At 33.8% G+C, this 9,120-nt stretch overlaps 1 pseudogene; it reads right to left on the bottom strand.

Moving 5' to 3' along the window:
- Nucleotides 1-1,369: 1,369 nt before the first annotated feature.
- Nucleotides 1,370-2,116, bottom strand: LOC123798855 (small ribosomal subunit protein eS1 pseudogene; annotated as a pseudogene).
- Between the last annotated feature and the right edge of the window lie 7,004 nt (nt 2,117-9,120).

Raw genomic sequence — 9,120 nt, 5'->3', positions numbered from 1 at the left:
ATAAGATCAACATTTCTGCACAGCTCAGTCACCCATTCTGAGAGGAAAATCAAAAGAAAAATATAAAAATTTAAGCGAATTTTTCTTGGTTAGTGATACAAAATTTTAGGAAAGTTATCAAGAAGTTATTCCTGGTTACTTCACTTGAAAATTATTTGATTAATAATAAGTATGATGTCTATGGAGTTACATTTATATTTCTGATTTATAAATAATTTTAAAATGCAAAAGTGATCACCACTTTTCAAAAGTAATTATTTCTTATTTTTTAAAATTTTACATAGAGTGTGGGGCGCCTGGGTGGCATAGTGGTTAAGCGTCTGCCTTTGGCTCAGGGCGTGATCCTGGCATTATGGGATCGACCCCCACATCAGGCTCCTCTGATATGAGCCTGCTTCTTCCTCTCCCACTCCCCCTGCTTATGTTCCCTCTCTCGCTGGCTGTCTCTATCTCTGTCAAATAAATAAATAAAATCTTTAAAAAAATGAAATAAAATAAAATAAAATTTTACATAGAGTGACACAAAGTATTATTATATTATTCCCTCAAGACTACAAAAGAAAAGAGCAAAAAACTAAAAGACAAACACAGATTTACATCTACTACTCATAGGTAGGGACCACTAAGAACATATATGGATGATATTGATGACCTCAAATAAATAGGAAAAAATAAATCTTACTGGGTAGTTTGCAAAACTCTTTTTCCAGAATTTTCAAATGCTCGGAACAATGTCAGGGATATGCATATACCCACTCTTTTATTTCATTTAATTTTTTTATTTCCATTTATTTCTACATTTCCATTAATGGATTAATACTCCAATTTTATTATTTTTCTAATCTTCAAGAAACAAATAATTTTCTTCTAATTTACCTAAAGTATCTCACACAGGTAAACAGAATGAAGGCTTTCAGCTCATTTTAACCCCACTTTGGGTATTACTGGATTCAGTTTGCTAAAATTTTGCTTAGATTTTTGAAATAACACTAATTAGAGAAATTGATCTATAGTTTTTCTTTTAATGTCCTTGATAGGTTTTGATATAAGGATTATTCTTAATAAAAAAGAAGCTAAGAATTATTTTATCTTTATCAAATAGAAGATTTTTATTTAAATGTTTGGCAGAATTTGCTAGTGAACTCATCTAAATCCAGACATTTTCCTGGGATTTTTAAAATAATAGATTTAATGCTCTGAGCAGAAAACGTGCTATTGAGATTTGCCTAATTCTCTTTTCAGTTTTGGTAGGTTATGTTTTTTTCTAAAACTGTGGGCATCTAAATTGTCAGATTAATATGCCTTATTTATCTATTTATTTATTTTCACAAATAAGATTTTTTATTTGTCACTATTAAATGTCTGAATTTTAAACAGGATTTTGGACTGGTGGCTCGCATCCATGAGCTCATTCAACTTCAACACTGGTTTCATCTCCCATAGCTTTTCCAGAACCTTTACCTTCCCCACAAAGCTCTTTGAGCTTTCCCAATTCAAACGTGGGCTTCTTCAGCTTTTTTACTTTTCTAACAAAGACATCATGGAGTGGATAAATAGACTGACAAGTCTTTTCTATGTCTTTTCTGATGCTGTCTAGAATAAATTTACTGACCACTTCTTTTGGGTCATTTGTCTGCATGATTTCCATCATCTTTTTTCAAATTTGGTGGACCTACTGGTGCTGAGCGTAAGAGGTCTTCTGAATCTGATTGTTGCATTATCTTAGTAAAACCAACACAAAATAGGTGAAGCCGATAACCATCGGTCGTCTTGACATCAACATGAGCTTCAATCACGGTCTGCCAATTTTTGACCATGGAACAAACACATTTTGTCATGGGGAAGATCCATGCTGTGGAAATAAGGCAGTTTTTGCCCTGAGCTTCCTCTGTAATTCACTTGACTTGTATAAATGCAACTTCATCATTCTGCAGATCAGCATGGCTCACTTCAAAAACTGACCCTTGAGGCCATCAGATGCAATTTTGGTTCCTTCAGTTCTTTTGACTAGTGTTTTTCCAATATTTCTTATACTGACCATAGCTGGTGCTTTCACATCATACCAGTCTTTCTTAGAAAGTGGATCAACTACTTTCTTCTTGGCTCCCTTTTTGCAACCTTTCCTAAAGACACTTGTTTTTGCTGACCACCAAGGCACTGCTCCAGGGGCTGAAAGGCAATATGCCTTTTAAATAACATATTCTTTAGATTTCTAATATCTTTAAGACCTTAATGTCTTTAAGCTACATATTTAATACCTCATATCTTTCTGACAATACAAATGTATCATCTTTTTCCTTGATTAGTCTGGCTAGGTTTTTATTTATTTTCTTATGTTCTCCAAAAATTCAATTTTTTTACTTTATTGGTTTTCTCTACAAATAGAGGGAAATATGCTTACTTTATAATTTAATACTTTTTACTTTTATATTTATTTTTTCTTTCTATCTTCTTTGACCATTCTATTTTTAAGCTGCTCCAGTCTGCCTCTAACACTCACTACTCCACAAAACTAAGTCTTGTCAAATTTAGCAAGATCTTCACGTTGCTATATCCACAGGGAATTTTCTTAAGAATGCTGGATATAGGTTATTGACCATCATGTCAGCAATTAAATATATAATGTAGTGACTTATGATATAGCCTCTGGAGGCAGAATTTCTCGGGTCAAATTCTTGCTCTGCTATATGACCTTAGGTAAATTGTTTTACCTCTCTGTATATAGTTTTCTTTATCATTAAAATAAATATTCCAAACATAATATGTAATCAAGTAAGTTGATACATGTAAAGGCCTTCATATAAGCCTGACACATATTTATATTGTTAATATATATTTGCTATCATTATTATATCCTTATTTTTGTTTTCATCCAAGCAGTCGTGAAAATTACAGTGTACCTCCATTTTCAATATTGTGGTCACTCTCAACGTGTGGTTTTCAAACTTTCATGTATGTATGAATCATCTAGGATGATTTCTAAATATTTTAATTCAATATTTTAATTTCCTTTTAATTTTAATATTTTTATTTAATAACTCTGGGCAGGACTCAAAAATTACATTTCCAGTAATTACTCCAATTGTTCTCATGTAGGTGGCTTACAGAGCACTTTTTAAAATCCCTGCTAACCAAGATTCTCTCCTTGACCAAACTGTAGTCAGATTTTTTCTTGCCTGTGCCTCCATCTTGGCCTATAAACACTTGAACAAACACCACTATAGTTTCTAACAGTTCCAGGCAGTACCCGTAGGATGTCTCTAGTCCCTCTTAAAACGCCTGCTTGAGAAAACTCAAAGCTGCCAAAAGAATTTACTGTCTGTTGCAGCCAATGCCTGAAGACAGGGCCCCTGTGCCCCAGTCCCTGTGTGAAGGGAGAAGCTAACCTTTGGTAAGTGCCAGTTAGCAAATCCAGGTGGATTTCACTTGGACCATCTCTACCCCCTTCTGCCTTTTTGTGATTTTTCACCTCCCTGACTGTTTAAGCCCCCGACATTTCCTCTCCCCACAGTCTATTCTCCTTTCAAAGGTCCGATCACTTCTGAACAAATCAGAATGGAGCTCAGCACTTTCCCCTATAGTCAGTAGTTACTGAACACAGTCTGTTCTCACTCCTTGAAATTAATGCCTGGCTGTGTTTATCTTTGACACTGCCCCACAATTAGCATTACTTTAATGTAATTTTGAAATAAATCTCATGATGCAAGACTCAAATTTTATCCAACTTTTTTTTTCTTTGTCTTGCTACTAGGTAACTATGTGTTTTATAAACCTCCCAGGTGCTTGTTACTGAACAAAAAAATTTAGACCCATAAAATCTAACTGTGACCTTGTTCTTTTTAACCATTAATGTAAAGGGTTTAATTTGAGCTCTCACTTTTGTTCAGTTTATCTATAAGTTTATCCTTCTGCCAGGGCCACGCCGCCCCGACTAGTATCGATTTATAGCAAGTTTTGAAATTGGAAAGTGTTTAAGTCTTGACCTTATTCTCCTGTCAAGTAGTTTTGGCTACTCTGCGTCCTTTGCCTTTCCCTGTAAACTTTAGAATCAACTTATCAATTTTTACAAACAAAAAAGCTTACTGGGGTTTTGAAATTGACTTAATTAAATCTATAGGCCAAGTCATGGTGAATTGCCATTTTAATACACTGAATCTTCTGATTCATGAATATGGAATGTTACAGCTTCCTTCTCACAGCAGCGTTTTGTAATTCTCAGAACACAAGTCTTGCACCGCTTTTGTTAATGTTACTTCTAAGTATTTTATTCATTTTTTGATGCAATTGTGAATGGAATTGTTTTTCTAATTTCATTTTCAAGTGTTCCCTCCTAGTATAGAAATATAATCAATGTTTCTATATTGGTGTTAAATCCTGCGATCTCGATCCTGACCTTATTGGAAAGTTTTGCTACGTTTTGTGACTTATTTGGATTTCCTACATACAGAATCAGGTCATCTGCACATAAAACAATCTTACTTCTTTCTTTCCAGGTTGGATACCTTTTATTTCTTTATCATTTTCTTCTGATTTTTTTCTGTCTTATTGCACTGACTACACCTTCAATGGATGTAAGTGGTGAAAGCAGGCAGCCTTGCCTTTTTCCTGACCTTAAGGGGGAAGCATTGGTGTTTCACCATCTTAGTAAAGTTTTCACTTCAGTGGTGAGACATCAAATGTTTTCCCCTAAAATCAGAAAAAAAAAAAAAAAAAAGCTATACCTATAGGACTTTTGTAGATATTCTTTATCTGTTTCAGGGACTTCTTAATCTGTTAGAAGTTATCATCAGTGGATATAAGATTTTTCAAAATGTACTTGTGCATTTATTAATATGATCATGAGATTTTGGTACTTTATTTTATTAATATGGTGCATTACATTAATTGATTTTCAGATATTACACCAACCTCTCATTCCTGAGATAAACTTCATTTGGGCATGGTATACATATAATCATTTTCCTACATGGCTGGATTTTTTGGCTAATATTTTCTTGAGGATTTTTGTAACCATATTCACGAGATCTATTGGCTAGTATTTTTTTTTTTCCCTATTGATGTCTTTTTCTTTCCGTCTACTGATAGGATTAGGATAGCACTTGCCTCACAAAATGAGTTAGGAGGTGTTCCCTCCCCCTTTATTTCTGAAATAAATGTTTCCATTGCTGTTGCTTCTTTCCTTGTCTGGATGAGTTTACAAAGCATTGTTATTACTTACTCTTTATAATGACTAATTAAATTCACCAGTGTAGCCATGGGAGGTTGGTCTTTACTTAGTGAGAAGATTTTTCATCACTAATTTAATTTCTTCATTTGCTATACATCTATTCATATATTCTATTTTTTGTTGTTCTTATTCTTGTTCAGATTTAGTAATTTTTATCTTTTTTAGGAATTTTTCCATTTTATCCACATTGTGCAATTGGTTGGCAAAATATTATTCATAATATTCCCTTGTGATTTCTTTATTCCTATTTTGGTAATTTGTGTCTACTATTATTTTGTTGCCAACTCTAAGTAAATATTGGACAAGTCTGTTGATTTTTTTCAATAAAATTTTGGGGATTTACTTTTGTAGTATTTTTTTGGTATTTGATTATCATTTCTTTTCTTTTTTTTTTTTAAAGACTCATTTATTTGAGTGAGAGCACATGTGCACACCTGGGTGTGAGAGTCGGGGGAGGGGCAGAAGGAGAGAGAATCTCAAGAGCACCCCTCTGAGCACAAAGCCCAATTCAGCTGGATCCCATCACCTATGAGCCCATGACCTGAGCAAAAGCAAGAGTCTGATCAGCCAACCAGGTGCCCTTATTTCTTTTCTAATCTTTCTAATCTTCTTTCTTTCTTTTTGGTTGCATTGGGTTTATTTGTTCTTTTATTTTCTAGCTCTCTAAAATGAATTTATCGGTTATCGCTTTGAAATATTTCTTTTCAAATCCAGACATTTCATTCATAAATTTTCTTCTAAGCACTGTTTTAGATACATGCCACGAATTTCTATATATTGTGTTTTCATCTTTGTTCAAGTCAAGATGTTTTCTGATTTCCTTTTTGATTTATTCTTTACTTCATTGGTTGTTTAAAAGTGTTCTGGTTAATTTCCAAATATTTTTGGATTTCTCATGTTCTTTTTTTCTGATTTCTAATGTAATTCCATAGTGATCAGAGAACACACTTTATAGGAATCCAATTATTCTAAATTTATTGGGAATTCTTATGGCCTAGCACATAATCTTTCCTGAAGAATGTTCCATGTATTTTTTCTACTGCTGTTGGATAGTGTGTCCTGTGAATGTCTGTTTGGTCATCTTCATTGGTAATGTCTTTTATAATGTTATGTCTCAAGTCCTCAATAGTCCTGCTGACTTTCACTCTAACTGAGCTAGCTATTGGGAGTAGGACATTGAATTCTCCAAATAGTTTTGTTAAAAGAAAAAAAAAAAGTCTCATATTGTTCAAAAAAAGCTACTTTAAACTAAGGGTTTTTTTTTGTTGTTTGTTTGTTTGTTTTCTCTTATTTTTTTCTTGGTATGAAGTAGAAGTACTTGAAATGTTTCAATTTTGTTTGAATCCCAATTGTTATCTACACTGACGATGGTGTTTTCTTTTATAATAAAATATATTTAAATTAATCTGTAAAAAATATATATAACTTTTTTCTCCTCCTATATCTTGTGTATGGAAACATATCCAAACTCCTTTGAATTTCAAAATATATTTACAGTTTTTTATTTTTTTTAATTTTGGGGTTTTTTTTTTGGTTTTTGTTTTTGTTTTGCTGTAAATGTTTAATTTCTTTTGATAAAACAAATGCACAGGGGGGCTTTTATATAAATAATTTATACAAGAAAATTCTTTGTCATACTGTTTGAAACAGTCTCACAATTGGAATAGTAAGACAGATCTCACAGGGCTTAGATGAATACCAGGAAATGTTCACCAGCCTGTTTAATTTTCTAGTGAAATTTCTATCTTAGAAAAATGCCATATGGAGCTGGGGAAAAGTATGCCTTTAATAATGTAATGCATTAATCAAACATTAATTTTTGCTAATGTGAGTAGAGAAAGATCATATGATGATTCTGTGGCACATGTTTGATATATATAAACAGGAGTGCAACACAGTGCTGCCTGAAACTATGATTTGTTGACTAAAAGGAATTCTCATCATAAAAATCTCAAGAAGTCTTGTAGCTATTTAATAAAGATGGATGTTACCTTGATGTAGGTGGTGTCACTAAAGTTGATTTATACTGTCAATGTTTTCTTAACTTTAGTTTTTAAGTAGATTCCTATGCTATTATCAGAATATATAATATTCAGGGGCTCCTGGGTGGCTCGGTCGTTAAGCATCTGCCTTCGGCTCAGGGCGTGATCCCGGCGTTATGGGATCGAGCCCCACATCAGGCTCCTCTGCTGGAAGCCTGCTTCTTCCTCTCCCACTCCTCCTGCTTGTGTTCCCTCTCTCGCTGGCTGTCTCTCTCTGTCGAATAAATAAATAAAAATCTTTAAAAAAAGAATATGTAATATTCAGACTTGTAGGAATTGGAAGCTGGAAAGGTTTCAGTAAATGGCTAAGAATTTTAGAACTAATAATACTGTTCAAGTTCACTTTTCCTTTTTGGTTTTTTTTTTAAGATTTTATTTATTTGACAGAGAGAGAGACAGCCAGCGAGAGAGGGAACACAAGCAGGGGGAGTAGAAGAAGAAGAAGCAGACTCCCAGCAGATGAGCCTGATGTGGGGCTTGATCCCAGAACACCAGGATCACACCCTGAGCCAAAGGCAGATGCTTAACAACTGAGCAACCCAGGCGCCCCTCAAGTTCACTTTTCAAGTTCAATTATGAAATTATTTGCTCACCCAGTTATTCAGTTATACAGTTCTTCATGCCATTATTTGATTATGTATAACTTTAAAAAGGATAAATTGAATAAAATTTTATATTTAAAATTAAACATTGAAATACCTGGTACATTTCAAGGCACATAAAATAAGCTTAATCATTCTGGAAGGCATGTTGTCTCTGGATTTTCTCTATAAGCCTAAGGAGTGGGGTGACTAAGATTTTATCCTTATCACTATCTTGTTCTCATTGATGATTTTGCAAGTTACTCATATCTCTGTTTTCGTAAGATGGCAATTCAATGGTTCTTTGCAACTTATTTAGAATTCTTGTGACCTAAAGCAGCTCAAGAACTTACTTCATTTTATGTCACTACCTCTAGGTAAAGAATTAGCCAAGCAGGCAGAGGAATCAGATACTCCAGGCTAGGGTAGGCAAACCTTCTCTAAACACCCTGATATATGTATATATATATATACACACACACACACATATATATATATTTAATATATATAAATATATATATTTAATTTTATTTTTATTTTATATATATAAAATATTTTTAACAACTCTTTAAAAATGTAAAAGCCATTCACCATTCTTAGCTTGCTGACCTATAAGCTTTTTGGGTTGTAAGAGGCTACAGGTAGAAATTGGGTTTATAGAGACCAGCTTATTTCTCACCCCCTTTATCCATGCCTATCCTAAGATTGTCTATCCATTCTGAAAACATGCCAGCTTTGCTATCATCTCAAATAGACTTCTTTATTAATCTGCCAATACTACCAATAACAGTTCACAGTTGATTTAGAAATGAGAATTTCAGTCTCAAAATTACTCAAGGATGAAATGGGTAAATGTGCCTTTGTGTAAAGTGTAATTTTAGATTCTTTCACATATTAGATTCCTTTATTTCTCACCTCCTTCCCTGAAGTAGATTCTCTACTATAAGCATGGAAACTGAGGAAAAAGAAGTTAAATAAGCCATGTGCGGTCTGATAAATTTTTTTCTTTTTTTAAAGATTTTATTTATTTATTTGACAGAGAGAGAAAGAGCGCACAAGTAGGTGAAGCAGCAGGCAGAGGGAGAGGGAGAGGGAGAAGCAGGTGCCCTGCTGAGGACCCAGGATCATGACCTGAGCCTAAGGCAGCTGCTTAAGGACTGAGTCCCCCAGGTGCCCCGTTGTGATAAATCTTCTAACTGGAATTTCAGTTCATGCATATCTGATTGCCAAACTCACACTCTCCCTATGTTCATGGTGCATAATAAGTATT

The sequence above is a fragment of the Ursus americanus genome, chromosome 26, assembly GCF_024610735.1.
Source record: "Ursus americanus isolate L20-20 chromosome 26, mUrsAme1.1.p, whole genome shotgun sequence".
Classification (NCBI taxonomy): Eukaryota; Metazoa; Chordata; class Mammalia; order Carnivora; family Ursidae; genus Ursus; species Ursus americanus.
The sequence above is the reverse complement of the archived record's forward strand: the minus strand, read 5'-3'. Positions and strand labels throughout refer to the sequence as shown.